Source organism: Trachypithecus francoisi, unplaced genomic scaffold (assembly GCF_009764315.1).
Source record: "Trachypithecus francoisi isolate TF-2019V2 unplaced genomic scaffold, Tfra_2.0 Lachesis_group21, whole genome shotgun sequence".
Taxonomy (NCBI): domain Eukaryota; kingdom Metazoa; phylum Chordata; class Mammalia; order Primates; family Cercopithecidae; genus Trachypithecus; species Trachypithecus francoisi.
Genome location: NW_022681467.1, coordinates 22,703,404 through 22,718,947, shown reverse-complemented (window position 1 = coordinate 22,718,947; position 15,544 = coordinate 22,703,404). Strand labels below are relative to the sequence as shown.

At 45.8% G+C, this 15,544-nt stretch overlaps 1 protein-coding gene across 1 annotated transcript in view; it reads right to left on the bottom strand.

Moving 5' to 3' along the window:
• Positions 1-8,759, bottom strand: part of RNF24 (ring finger protein 24) — a 110,349-nt gene extending 101,590 nt beyond the window's left edge. Inside the window, exon 1 of the mRNA XM_033185757.1 lies at positions 8,566-8,759. The gene's annotated coding sequence lies outside the window, so the exon portion shown is untranslated. The remainder of the gene's footprint in view (positions 1-8,565) is intronic.
• Positions 8,760-15,544: the final 6,785 nt, after the last annotated feature.

Sequence of the window (15,544 nt, the reverse complement as noted above, 5' to 3'; positions counted from 1 at the left end):
TGAAATTTCACAGCCCTGAGGATAAAGAGAAGATTCCACAAGCTTGAATAAGTAAAACAATAAGTCATACACTAAGTCTTAAGAATCAGAATGGCGGCCGGGCGCGGTGGCTCAAGCCTGTAATCCCAGCACTTTGGGAGGCCGAGACGAACGGATCACGAGGTCAGGAGATGGAGACCATCCTGGCGAACACAGTGAAACCCCGTCTCTACTAAAAAATACAAAAAACTAGCCGGGCAAGGTGGCTGGCACTTGTAGTCCCAGCTACTGGGGAGGCTGAGGCAGGAGAATGGCGTAAACCCGGGAGGCGGAGCTTGCAGGGAGCTGAGTTCTGGCCACTGTACTCCAGCCTGGGCGGCAGAGCGAGACTCTGTCTCAAAAAAAAAAAAAAGAATCAGAATGGCTCCAGACTTCTCTTCACTGGAATTGTTCCAGCAACACTGGAAGGTAGAATACTAGAGTGATATCTTCAAAATTCTGAAGAAAAATTGTTTCCAATCTAGAATTCTATATACAGTGAAACAATCAAGAAATGAGTGGAATGAAGACAATTTCAGATATGCACATCCCATGTTTCCTTTTCTGGGAAGTAGTTTAAGGATGTGCTCCACCAAACCAAGGGAGTAACCCAAAGAAAAAGACATAAGATGTGGGAAATGAGGGGTCCAACACAAGGGAGAGGGATAAGGAATCCCTATGAGGCTGAGATGATGAACCTCAGAGGATTGGAGCAGAGGGGCTCAAGAGATAGCTATGTTAAAGACTGTCATCACCAAAGTGACTACTGTCATCTTTATAGCCACTTTTTGTTAGAAGCACAGACTTTTGAGGTACATTAGGTAAAAGACAGAGACCCCACTTATTGTTGGAAAGAGGACTGGCCTAACACTATTGAGGCGTGGATTCTAGTCCTGGCTTAGTCTTGAAGTAGGTATAAGTTCTGGGTATGTCATTTTTCCTCCCTGGATCTCAGGATTAGCCTCTATAAATGTCAAGGATAGGCTAAGTGAATTCCATGTATTTGTAAGGCGATTGTACCTCGGTGACATGTATTCTCCATGGTACTGTATATAGTTATATGGTTTTTGAAAAATGCAGTCATGTAACTACCTCCACAGTCATGCTACAGAACAGTTGCATCACTCCCCAAAAATCACTCATGCTCCCCTTTGCAGTCAGCCTCTTGCCTCCCCCTTAACCCTGTCAACCACTGGCCTTTTCTCCCTCCCTATAGTCTTACCTTTTCTAGAATGTTAGATAAATGCAGTCGTACAGTATGAAGCCGTTCAGATCTGGTTTCTTTCATTTAACACAGTGCATTTAGTTTGATGTACTAACCAGCAATTACCACTGATCTTGTTTTCAGTTCTCCCCCAAAGCAGATGCTAAGACAAGAATTCAAGTGCAAGTAGTTTATGTGGGAGGTGATCTCAGGAAGCACCAGTTAGTGGAATGAGACAGGGAAGGGAAAGAAGCCAATACAGGGTATGTCAGCAAGCAAGCTACCACTGTGGGAAACAAGCTCACCCCCCTGGAGACTCTGGGATCCAGTGCGGAGCATACATCTCAGCTCCATCCAGCCCAAGGAGTGAAAAAGCTGGGATATTTATCTACCAACTCCTTGTCCATCAGTGGTTGAGTGCTACTTCTTAGGGCCTTCACTCTCCAGCACTTCCGGCTTGCCCTGTATGCAGACCAAGTATGTTCCTGTGGCTAGAAATAAAAGCCCCCAGGCAGAAAGCAACAGGTGTTCACATTAAGCAGCTTTCCATGTGCAGGGGTGGATGCCAAGGGTGATGTGTAAGACACTGGCAGCGTCAGCTGCTTCCAACCGAACCCAAATATTTTTATTGTTGTATGTGAAGGGAAACAAATATATACTATAAATTCTTAAATTCATTCTGCTGGATAAAGAGAGAAAAGCCTTGGATTTCTTCTCAATAGGCCAATTTTAAAGGCTACTTTTCATATATAGGCTGGGCAAAGCACTTTTAGAAACATTTATCGGCCGGGCGCGGTGGCTCAAGCCTGTAATCCCCAGCACTTTGGGAGGCCGAGACGGGCGGATCACGAGGTCAGGAGATCGAGACCATCCTGGCTAACACGGTGAAACCCCGTCTCTACTAAAAATACAAAAAACTAGCCGGGCGAGGTGGCGGCGCCTGTAGTCCCAGCTACTCGGGAGGCTGAGGCAGGAGAATGGCATGAACCTGGGAGGCAGAGCTTGCAGTGAGCTGAGATCTGGCCACTGCACTCCAGCCTGGGTGACAGAGCGAGACTCCGTCTCAAAAAAAAAAAAAAAAAGAAACATTTATCTTAGATTTTCACTGTATTTATGGTTTACAAGGGTGCTTTGCATGTAAAACTTAATGTTTAAGTAGCATAAGCTCCATATTCAATCCCTCAATTATTAACACAAATCTCAATCCAAGCAAAGACAAAGGATATAACAGAAACTAAACCCAACTTGTGAATAATGAGAATAATTGATTTGTTTAGGTTCTGTTATTCAGAACGTTATGTCTTTTTTTTTTTTTTTTTCTGAGGCAGGGTCTTGCCCTGTAGCCCAAGTTGGAGTGCAGTGGCACAATTACAGCTCACTGCAGCCTTGACCTCCAGGGCTCAAGAAATCCCCGTGTAGCTGGGACCAGAGGCACACACCACCATGCCTGGCTAATTTTGATATTTTTTTTTGTAGAGTTGGGGTTTTGTCACGTTACCCAAGCTGGTCTCAAACTCCTGGGTTCACACAATCCACCTACCTCGGCCTCCCAAAGTGCTGGGATTACATGCGTGAGCCACTGCACCCAGCCAGAATGTTGTGTTTTAAATTTATCTGTGTAATCAGTTGGGTCTCTTTGCTTTTTTAAAGAAAATTTAATACTTAAATTAACTTTTTTTTTTTTTTGAGATGGAGTCTTGCTCTGTTACCCAGGCTGGAGTGCAGTGGTGTGATCTTGGCTCACTGCCACCTTCGCCTCCCGGGTTCAAGCAATTCTCCTGCCTCAGCCTCCTGAGTAGCTGGATTACAGGCATATGCCACCATGCTTGGCTAATTTTTGTGTTTTCAGTAGAGACAGGGTTGCACCATCTTGGCCAGGCTGGTCTCGAACTCCTGATCTCAGGTGATCCGCCTGCCTCGGCTTCCCAAAGTGTTGGGATTACAGGCGTGAGTCACTGCACTCAGCAATTAACTTATTTTTTATACATTTAAAATGTTCAAGTGCAGTTTTTTTACATGGATATATTGCATAGCGGTAAAGCTTTTAGTTTACCATTGAGATGTATTCTTTGTATCTTGTCTTTGGCAGTCAGTTCACACAAATCCTCACTGGCTCTACCCACATCCCGGATTGTGTGATTCCTTGGGGGCTGGCTGCCACTCCTGTGTACCTCTTGATGCCCAGTGTATTCTAAGGTCCTATGCTGGGTCAAGGGAACTTAGTAGATTATCTAAGGCACTTATTTATTTTTGGGTTATTCTTAGGTGTGCACAACTCATTCTTTTACTTCCACATTTTGCTGGCTCTTGGCAGCCCTGGCAAGGCTGTCTCAACCTGCCTCATGTGCACACAGCTATCTCTATTTGGGGGTGTAACTGCCACGCTAAGCTCTACCCAAGGTTCTGTCTGTACTTACATCCCCCAAACCTGAATGGGTTTCCTTCCTTCCTTCCTTCCTTCCTTCCTTCCTTCCTTCCTTCTTTCCTTCCTTCCTTCTCCCTCTCTCTCTTTCTCTCTCTCATCTCTCTCTTTCTCTCTCCTTTCTTTTCCTTCCTTCCTTCTTTCCTTCCTTCCTTCCTTCTCCCTCTCTCTCTCATCTCTCTTTCTCTCTCCTCTCTTTCCCTCCCTCCCTCCCTTCCTTCGTTCCTCCTTCCCTTCCTCCCTTCCTTCGTTCCTCCTTCTCTCCCTGCCTCCCTCCATTCCTTCTTTTCAAGACAGAGTTGCCCAGGCTGGAGTGCAGTAGCACAATCTTGACTCACCGCAACCTCTGCCTCCCAGGTTCAAGCAATTCTCCTGCCTCAGCCTCCTGAGTAGCTGGGATTACAGGTGCCCACTACCATGCCTGGCTACTTTTTGTATTTTTTCGTAGAGACGAGGATTTCACCATGTTAGTCAGGCTGGTCTTGAACTCCTGACCTCAAGTGATCTGCCCACCTTGGCCTCCCAAAGTGCTGCTGGGATTACAGGCATGAGCCACCACACCCAGCTGGAGCTCTTTTTTTTCAGATATCAACCATCATGTAACTCTCCTTGCTACTGAGTTTGGGGATTTATTCTGTGTATGTGGGTGAGTGCTTGCTCTCAAATGCATTCTCTCAAATCTGTTATATTGTTTACGCCTATATTCCCCTAGGTTTCTTTCTAATGAACTTTCTTTAAAATTCACTTTTAATTTTGAGATGATGGTAGATTCACATGAAGTTTTAAGAAATAACACAGAACAATTCTGCATACCCTTCACCCAGTTTCCCCCAATGGTAACATCTTGCATAACTATACCATGGTATCATAGCCAGGAGATAGATATTGATATGTCAATCTTATTCCATTTTCACTAGTTTTATAGGACTTGTGTGTATGTATGTATTTTATTCTAGGCAATTATCATATATGTAGATTCGTGTAATCACCACCATAGTTGAGATTAAAAAAAACAGTTCAATCACCACAAGGATCTTTTGTGCTGTCTTTTTATATTTATTTATTTATTTTTCTGAGACAGAGTCTAGCTCTGTCGCCCAGGCTGGGGTGCAGAAGCATGGTCTTGGCTCACTGCAACCTCTGCCTCCTGGGTTCAAGTGATTCTCCTGCCTTGGCCCCCCAAGTATCTGGGACTACAGGCATGGGCCACCACAGCCCGCTAATTTTTTGTATGTTTAGTAGAGGCGAGGTTTTGCCATGTTGGCCAGGCTGGTCTCAAACCCCTGACCTTGTGATCTGCCCACCTCAGCCTCCCAAAATGCTGGGATTACAGGCGTGAGCCAACGCGCCTAGCCTTGCCCTTTTATAATCACACCTGCATCCTCCCTCCCGACCTGCCTTTTCACTAACTGGCAACCATGAATGAGGGTTCTCCATCTGTACAATTTTGTCTTTTCAAAATATTATATAAATGAAATAATGCTGTATGCAACCTTTGAGAATTAACTTTGTTTACTCAGCATACTTCCCTAGAGAGTCATCCAAATTGTTGCATGAGTCAGTAGTTTGTTCCTTTTTATTGCTGAGTAGTATCACAGGGTATGGATGTTCCACAGTTTGTTTAACCATTCATCTTTTGAAGGATATCTGGATCGTGTCCAGTTTTAAATGTTACAAATAGTCAACACAATAAGATAGTGATGAATGTTTGTATATGGGTTTTTGTGTGAATATAATTTCTCTGGGATAAATGTCCAGGAGAGCAATTGCTAAGTCACATGGAAGCTGCATGTTTAGTTTTGTAAGGAACTGCCAAATTGTTTGTCAGAGTGGCTGTGCCATTTTACATTGCCACCAGCAATGTATGAGTGATCTGGTTTCTCTGCATTTTCACCAGCATTTGGTATTGTCATAACTTTTTATTTTAGCTATTCTGATAGGTGTGTAGTAATAACTCATTATAGTTTTATTTTGCATTTCTCACATAATTACTGATGTTAATTTTTTTTCTCTTATCTCTATTTGCCATCTGTATTTTCTATTTGGTGAAATGGCTGGTTGTATCTTTTGCCTATTTTCTAAGTGGATTATTTGTGGAATTTTTTTTCCCTTGAGTTTTGAGAGCTCTGTATGTATTCTAGATAATAGTCCTTTGTTAGACACGTGGTTTGCAAATATTTTCTTTCAGTCTGTGGCTTGTCTTTTCATCAGCTTAAAGGGTCTTTCACAGAGTAAAAGTTTTGAAGTTTAAATTATCCAATTTTCCTTTTGTGGATTGCACTTTTGGTGTTAATCCCAAGAACTCTTTGCTTAGCCCTAGATCCCGAAGATTTTCCCCTAAGTTGTTCTCTAAAATGTTTGCATTTATATTTAAGTTCGTGCTTCATTTTGAGTTAAGTTTTGTATAAGATGTCACATTTTGGTTGGAGTTCACTGTTTTGTTTTGCCCTTGGATGTCCAATTGTTACAGTACCATTTGTTGAAAAGGCTATCTTTCCTTCACTGGATTGCTTTTGCACCTTTGTCAAAAATCCACTGGCACTGGGCAGGGGGCTCATACCTGTAATTCTAGCACTTTGGGAGGTCAAGGCATGAAGATCTCTTGAGCTCAGGGGTTTGAGGCCAGCCTGTGTAACATAGTGGACCTCATCTCTATAAAAAACAAACAAAATTAGCCAGGTGTGGCAGTGTGTACCTGTAGTCCCAGCTACTCAGGAGGCTGAGGTGGGAAGATTGCTTAAGCCAAGCAGGTCAAGGATACTGTGAGCCATGATCATGCCACTACACTCCAGCCTGGGCAACAGAGTTAGACCGTCTCACTGCTGGAGTGCAGTGGCACGATCTTGGCTCACTGCAGCCTCCGCCTCACAGGTTAAAAGATTCTTGGCCGGGCGCGGTGGCTCAAGCCTGTAATCCCAGCACTTTGGGAGGCCGAGACGGGCGGATCACGAGGTCAGGAGATCGAGACCATCCTGGCTAACACGGTGAAACCCCGTCTCTACTAAAAAATACAAAAAAAAATTAGCCGGGCGTGGTGGCGGGCGCCTGTAGTCCCAGCTACTCGGGAGGCTGAGGCAGGAGAACGGCGTGAACCCGGGAGGCGGAGCTTGCAGTGAGCTGAGATCCGGCCACTGCACTCCAGCCTGGGCGGCAGAGCCAGACTCCGTCTCAAAAAAAAAAAAAAAAAAAAAAAAAAAAAAAAAAAAAGATTCTCCCGCCTCAGCCTCCCCAGTAGCTGGGATTATAGGCGAGTGCCACCACACCCAGCTAATTTTTGTATTTTTAGTAGAGATGGGATTTCACTCTGTTGGCCAGACTGGTCTCAAACTCCTGACCTAGTGATCTGCCCTCCTCAGCCTCCCAAAGTGCTGGGATTACAGGCGTGAGCCACCACACCCGGCCCCTTCCCACACTCTTACATAGCCTCAGCCAATGATTGGGGGGAGTAAGTGCATAACAGCCCAGTTCCCTTTTCCCTCTGGTGGGGTAATGCTGAGGCATGTTTCACACTGGCTCTCAGAGTTCCTCTGCGGGACTGAGCTCTAGTTGCCCACAGTGGTGACTTGTTAATAATACACCCTTTATTGGCTGACTTCTCTTCCCTTCTCTGTCTCACTTCCCCACTCTCCTACCAGTGTTTCCTGGTGTTATCTCTCAATTAAACTACTTGTATCCAGTTCCTTGTATCGAAGTATATTTCTTGGGGAGCCTAAACCAAGACAACCCCTGAAGGAAATCATAGACAAATTGAAACTGACAAAGGCATCTAGGCATCTGTGCATGGTTGTCTGGGGGAAGGAGGTGGAGGAAGCCAGACGATGGCGACAGCATTAAACAGGGCTGCCACGAATAGCTGCCCAGGCTGTGCACTGTGCAACTAGTAGGGTTGTATCAATTGGTGCCTGTTGGAGTTTCCTATTGCTGCTGTAACAAATTAGCTTTAAACAATATAAATCTGTTATCTTACACCCCTGGAGCTCAGAAATCCAAAATGAATTTCACTGAGCTAGACTTCCAAGGAATTGGCAGGTCTGTGTTCCTTCTGGAGGCTCTAGGAGGCAAACTCTTTCCTTGCCTATTCCAACTTCTTAATTCTTACATTCTTTAGGTTGTGGCCTCTTCCACCATCTTCAAAGCCAACAGTGTAACATCTACAACTCCCCCCAAACCCACATACATACAAATATGTCATCACATCTTCTATGTCCCCTCTTTCCTTTATAAGGACCCTTGTGATTACATTGAATCAACCTGGGGAATCAGGATAATCGCTCCTTCTCAAGATTCTCTTTTTTTTCTTTTTGAGATCGAGTCTCACTCTGCCGCCCCAGGCTGGAGTTCTGTGGCATGATCTCGGTTTACTACAACTTCCACCTCCCGGGTTCAAGTGATTCTCCCGCCTCAGCCTCCGGAGTAGCTGGGACTACAGGCATGTGCCACCACACCTGGCTAATTTTTGTATTTTTAGTAGAGACAGGGTTTCACTATGTTGGTCAGGCTGGTCTCGATCTCCTGACCTCATGATCCACCTGCCTCAGCCTCCCAAAGTGCTGGGATTACAAGCGTGAGCCATGCACTGTGCCCGGCCTGTTTTGTTTGTTTGTTTTTGAGACAGAGTCTTGCTCTGTCATCCAGGCTGGAGTGCAGCGGCATGATCTCGGCTCACTGCAACCTCCGCCTCCCAGGTTCAAGCTATTCTCCTGCCTCAGCCTCCCAAGTAGCTGGCGACTACAGGCGTGTGCCGCAATGCCTGACTAATTTTTGTATTTCTTGGCGGATACTGGGTTTCACCATGTTGCCCAGGTTGCTCTCGAACTGACCTCAAGTGATCCGCCCACCTTGGCTGGTATTACAGGCTCTCAAGATTCTTAAACACATCATATCATAAAGTCCCTTGTGCCATGTAAGGTAACATACTCACAGGTTCTGGAGATTAGGATGTGGGCATCTTGAAAGGCATCATTACTCTGTCCACCACATGCCCCTGGTCCAGGGTTCAGAATAAAGGGGACTCTGAGTTGGCAACTTCTGCCCAGAGGAAGCCAGTGCTGTGAGAAGGGGAAGGTGGTAAAAGGAGCTATAAACTAAAATGCAGAAATACAGAGGAAGACATATTTCAGTGGTTACATAGCATGTGGTATGTGTGTGTGTTTGTGTGCATGTGCGTGTGTGTCTGGGGGAAGGAGGTGGAGGAAGTGAGATGACTGTGACAGTGACAGCAGCTTGGAGAAGACAGGGGGGTGGGTCTACTTCTGAGGAAGTCCTTGGCTGAGGTGAAGCCGCAGAGAGGCAGGGTGAGGGTGGAACCTGTGGTTTCACAGAGAGGAGTTTTAATGGCTGTCAAGAATGTGCACCTGAAGCCGAGAGGGAGTGCGGCCTGGAGCTGCAGTCAGCCCAGAGGCGGGGCGGGGGCGGGGATGGTGGAGCCTGTCCCAGGGCAGTAGGATCATCCCAGAGAACAACAGGAGGGAGCAGGGCTCTGTGAGCAGGGAGAGGAAAAAGAAAGAGAAACTAGGTTTGTGATGGGAAATGGGCTGTGGTTTCATAATTGGAAGTGTCTGTGGGCAATGAGTATAAATGGAGGCTTTGGAAAAATTATTAATTTGGAACTTCTATAAAGCCTTTTGTCTCCTATTAAAAATCCTGTGTGTACCAAGTGAATTTCGTCACTTAATTCACTCAATAAACAATGAACTGCTACTTTGCATGGGACAACATTCTCTGGAGATGCAGACAGTGAACAAACAAGGTGAATGAATGGACTCAGGGAATTAGGTGTCACAGGAATAGAAAGGCAAGGAGATGAAGAAGTAAGTGGGCAAGAGGATGACGGAGGCAGAATCGGCTTTCCGAGGCAGGGGATGACATAGGGTTTTTGATATCACCTGCGCACAGAGGCTTGCCCATTTCCCCTCTCCAGCCTACCTGCCCAGGAGAGCGGCTTCGAAGCGTATATTCCCTACTTTCCTCCTCCTTGGAGCCATTTCTTCATTTCTTCCTTCCTCCTGTTCCTCTCCCCTTGTCTTCCTTTGCCTCGGAGCTTGGGAGGCTCCAGGTAAGAAGAGAAGGAATGCGGCTTCTTTCTCTTGCTTCCCTCTTTTCTTTCTACCCTTTGGATCCAATTTGAAACAGATAAATAGAGGTCTACTGTGGGCCTGGAATCATGCAGGGGTTACAAGACGGGGGACTCCCATGACCAAGGGCGATTACCCAGCAAGGGGATTTCATAGCAGCTGGGCCAGGGGTAGACCAGCCTGTTAAGGGGATTTGTGTGGGGCACCAGTATCCTCCACTATAGCAACGATGTGGAGTAGCAGATAATTGCACACCCTGCTGTAGATTGGAATAAAACTTTGGAAAGCAATCTTCTAATATTGTATAGAGTGGAAGACACACATGGCCTGTGACCCAGCAATTCCACTTCCAGCCATATACCCTAGATAAACTTTGCATGTGCAAGAGGAGACAAGGAATGTTCATTGCAGCATAATTTGAAAAAACAAAAGCTGGAAATAAATGAAATGCGCATCTTATAGGAAGTTGGATATATTCACATAATGGAATACAGCAGGTAAAATAAACAAGAGTTATGGGTATCATCAGAGATAACTCTAAAAGCATGACGTTGAGTGAAAAAAGCATGCTACCAAATGATATATATATATAATGTTGCCATTTATTTATGTATTATTTATTTATTTATTTTTGAGACTGAGTCTTGCTCTGTCACCCAGGCTGGAGTGCAGTGGCATGATCTCGGCTCACTGCAACCTCCGCCTCCCAGGTTCAAGCGATTATCCTGCCTCAGCCTCCCAAGTAGCTGGGACTACAGGCGTGCACCACCATGCCCGGCTAATTTTTGTATTTTTAGTAAAGACAGGGTTTCACCATGTTGGCCAGGCTGGTCTCAAACTCCTGACCTCGAGTGATCAGCCCATCTTGGCCTCCTAAGGTGCTGGATTACAAGCATGAGCCACCGAGCTGGGCCTAATGCTGCCATTTATATAAAGTTTAAAGACATGCAAAACAATACGTTTACATATATATGTGTATGTATGTTTATATGCATTTATAGATGTATATATCTGTGTATATATAGTAAACATATATAGTAAACATACACGTATGTAACATATATAAGCATATATACACACATACTCAAACACACACATATACAGTAACAGCATAAGAACATGCTTGGGAATGCTAATACTCAATATAGAGTAGTGGGACTTGCAGCCAGATTGCTTGGATTTGCATCCTAGTTCCATCTCTTACTAGTTGTATAATCTTGGAAAAGTTATTTAATCTCTGCAGGTCTCAGCTTGCTTATGTGTTAAATGGGAAATGCCAACTGTATCAGTCAGCAATTGCTGCCCTAATGCTGTGTAACAAACAACCCCTAAGCTCATTGGCTTTCAACCACAAGCAGTTATTTTCCATCCACAAGCCTGTGGGTTGGCTGTGGCTCTGCTGGACTGGGCTCCAGGAAGCAACTTAGGTTCATGTCTGCTCCACGTGTCTCCACCAGCAACTATCCAGGGCTTGTTCTTTTCAAGGCAGAGGTCACATGCATGAGTGGCTGCTGGAAGCACATGATGCCTTCTTGAGTCTTTGGCCCAGAACTGGCATGTTGCTTCCACCCACATTCCAGTGGGGAAGGGAAAGTATACACCACCCACAGTGATCCAGAGCAAGGGCAGCGGGAGAAGAAGGTACTGGGAGCAAATAATGGTGCAATAGTGCCTACTTGCTTTGTCTGAAGCATTAATGAGTTAATGCATGTGAAGTGCCTGGCACATAGTAGGTGCTATATTCTTACTAATCAGGAGAATGATGAACTCTGGGAGAAAGAGGAAATTGAACTTAACTATTAAATTTATTTTTTAAAAACAAAGATCATAAAAAGAAAAAGAGGGAAAATATTTGTTTTCAGAAGGGGGAGCAGGAGTGAAAGAAAGAGGACAGGAATGCTGCAGACTGAACCACAGGGAGCATTGGCATTCAGGAAGAAGACGAAAATGGAAGACTTAATTGTAGACTCTAGGAGGCAGGGAGTGTGTGGCCTCACTCATTTCTGTGTCCCCAGCACCATGTCTGACACATGGGAAATGCTCCTAAGGAGCACAGGGAAAGAAGAAACGATGATAGAGGCAGAGGTTGGAGAGAATCCGAGACAAATGAGAAGCTCTCACCCCAAAAGCCAGAGGAGATCGTTAAAGAGGGCTGGACAGCTGCCTGGTGGACTGGTCAGCAGTGGCCCTCATCCCAAACTGGACCCGGGCTCTCTATTGGGTCTGGTGTTCCAGGACACAGGGGACAGACTTGCTACTTCATTTGGTGAGTTTTGTCTCAGGCCAAGCTTCTGAGTAGTAGGAGGTGAAAGGCCCAGCCCTCTCCTGTTGATCTCTTAATTTCAGCATCCTCTTCTCTCTCTCTTCCTGTTGGCTGTCCCCGATTCTTCCTTTCAAGTCTGCTTCCAGCCTCCCCCTCCTGAGGTCCCCACTGCATGGAGGAATATGCAGAAGCCAAGACGGGAAGGAGGCTGGGCAAGGAGGCTCACACCTGTAATCCCAGCACTTTGGGAGGCCAAGGCAGGCAGATCATTTGAGCCCAGGAGTTCAAGACCAGCCTGGGCAACATGGCAAAACCCTGTCTCTACTAAAAATATAAAAACTAACTGGTGTGGTGGCACGTGCCTGTACTTGGGAGGCTGGTTTGAGCCCCGGAGGGGAGGCTGCAGTAAGCTGTGATCGCACCACTGCACTCCAGTCTGGGAGGGAGTGTTGGGGGCTCTCAGAGACCAGGAGCGGGGCCAGGATAGAGCCTCTCTTCTTTGCTTTCCTACTTTGGCCTGAAAAGTTCCACTGAGCCTTCGTGAAGGGCAGGCAGCCAAAGACTAGGGAGAAGGTGGACTCATTTCCTTGTAAATTACGTGGTTATGAGGGCGGGAGTTTCATATGTGGCTTTTTGCATAATCAGGTTATCAGGTAGTTGGCCCATTCCTGGGCTCATAAAGTCTCTGGTTGCTCTGACTCATACCATGGAGTGGGAGTCAAGCCAGCAGGGATGGGGCTCGGAGGAGGTGCCCGCCAGCTGCCTGCTTGGGGGGTGTCAGGTGGGAATCCTTTTTCAGAGCCCAAGTGTCATAAACATCTGGGCTTGAGAATCAGTCTGCTTGAGTTCAAGTATCGACCTCACCACTTGCCAGCTGTGTGACTTTGGGCAAGTTCCTAACCCTCCCTAATCCTTTATTTCCACATTAGGGCAATGGTGGTGGTTTAGAGAAGGATTTGCCGGGGCCGGGCGCGGTGGCTCAAGCCTGTAATCCCAGCACTTTGGGAGGCCGAGACGGGCGGATCACGAGGTCAGGAGATCGAGACCATCCTGGCTAATACGGTGAAACCCCGTCTCTACTAAAAAAAATACAAAAAACTAGCCGGGCGTGGCGGCGGGCGCCTGTAGTCCCAGCTACTCGGGAGGCTGAGGCAGGAGAATGGCGTGAACCCGGGAGGCGGAGCTTGCAGTGAGCTGAGATCCGGCCACTGCACTCCAGCCTGGGCGACAGAGCGAGACTCCGTCTCAAAAAAAAAAAAAAAAGAGAAGGATTTGCCTGGGAAAAAGAAGGTGGCTGCTTAGGCAGATCCCCGAAAGGGTAGTATGTGGGGGTGGCCACCAACCTCCTGAATCCAATCCTCAGATTTCCCTCAAAAATGTAGTGGTTGGCACTCTGGCAAACCGTTGGGCAATATCTAATAAACTCACTGCATTAATTTTCTAGGTCTGCCATGACAAAGTACCATACACTGGGTGGACAGAAACAACAAATATTTATCCTCCCACAGTTCTGGAAGCTATAAGTCTGAGATCAAGGTGTTGGCAGACCCAGGCTCCCTCCAAGGCTCTAAGAGAGAATCTATTCCATTCTTTTTTTTTTTTTTTGAGACAGAGTCTTGCTCTATAGCCCAGGTTGGAGTGCAATGGCACGATCTCGGCTCACTGCAACCTCCACCTCCTAGGTTCAAGCTATTCTCTTGCCTCAGGCTCCCGAGTAGCTGGGATTACAGGCACCCGTAACCACACCCAGCTAGTTTTTTTTTTTTTTTTTTTTTTTTGTATTTTTAGTAGAGACGGGATTTCATTATGTTGGCCAGGCTGGTCTCAAACTCCTGAACTCAGGTGACCTGTCTGCCTCAGCCTCCCAAAGTGCTGGGATTACAGGCATGAGCCACTGCACCTGGCCTATTCTGTGCTTTTCTCTGACTTTCTGGAGTGGCAGTCCTTGGCTTGCGGCAGCATCACTCCAAGCTCTGCCTCTGTTGTCACGTGGTGTGCTCCTTGCATGTCTCTGTCTCACATGGCTCTCTCCTCTGTGTGAATCTGTGTCCAATTTCCTTCTTATAAGGACCCCAATCATATTGGATTACAGCCCACCCTAATGACCTTCTCTTCATTTGATTACATCTGTGAAGACCCTGTTTCCAAGGAAAGTCATGTATGTAGGTATCAGGGATTAAGTCTTTAACATATCTTTCTGGGGGACATCATTCAACACATCTCACCCACTTTACCTACGAACAATAGGACTGAAAGGCCCAGTCCCCTCCTGTCCATCTCACAATTCCATCAACTCCTCTCCTAGGAATGTAACTTAAAGAAATTAGTGGTTAGTCCACTGAAAGCTTAAAGGCATGTACTAGAATGTTTCTAGCAACTTTATTTTTAATAGTCCCAAACTGGACACAACTCTAAGGTCCATCCACAGGAGAATTGAAAAGCAGATTAGAGTACATTCACACAATGGAATACTACTCAGCAATAGAAAGGACAAATTGCTGATATAAGCAATAATATGAATGAAAGACTACCTTTGCTTGGCCCTGGCTATTTGTAGTCCACTATGTGACTCTGTTTTATGAAATTCAAGAAGAAGCAAAACTTGTCTGATAGATGTCAGACTAGTGGGAAAGGTATTGAGTGGGAAGGAGCAGGAGGGAAACTTCATGTGGTACAGTTGGGAATGCTCCACATTTTTAAAGGAGTTTGGATTGCATATGCATACTAATACATAAACAAAAATTTATTGAGCTATACACTTAAACTATGTAAATTATATGTCAATTTAAGAAGTTTAAAAATCAAAAAAATGTAGTCCTTGGTATGCCCAGAAGTCAATGACTTACTTCCAGGGCTTGACTCCCATTTGCCAAAGTCCTAGGAGCTTGATGTATAAACTGGAAAGTTGACAAGGTAAGTTCTAATGAGAACTCTAATGAGCCAGAAGCCCAGTGCCTGTGTCACCTGGATAGTGGCAGAGACAAACTGTCCAGTGAGATACTCAGGATACCCTCTTCTGAGGTGCTGCTGGTTGATTATGCCCCTTCTTTGGACTGGATGCCACATAATGAGCTGGGTTCTGACTTCACCAGTGAAGTGTCCTGTGTCCTTGTAGAAATGACTCAGCCACCTGTGATCTAATTTCCTCATCTCTAAAATGCGTATACCTACCCTCCCTCCCAGGGTGGTTGTGAAAAGCATTTGACAAAACACCGTATTTAAAGTCCCATTCATAGGAGGTAGGTACTCAGCTAATGTGGTTTCCCTTTCCTTTCACAGAGCTGGGATGCAGCTACTGGCTCAGACACTTTTCTTTGGATCCTTTTGGGTGCAGAGCCTTTTGCTGGTAGCCAAAAGAGGTGACAAAACCCTCCTGAGAACTTCCTTGTTTCTCAGGTCACACAGCTAACAGATAATAACTTATATCTGCAGAGCTATTTAAAAAGATACTGGGAAGCTCACAGCCTAAGAATAAATCCTCCACCAGCCAGTTACCTGGAGTCCCCTCTAAGTGTGTCTTCCTGTGGGGTCACTATTGTCCTCTGTCTAATGTGCTGACTTTG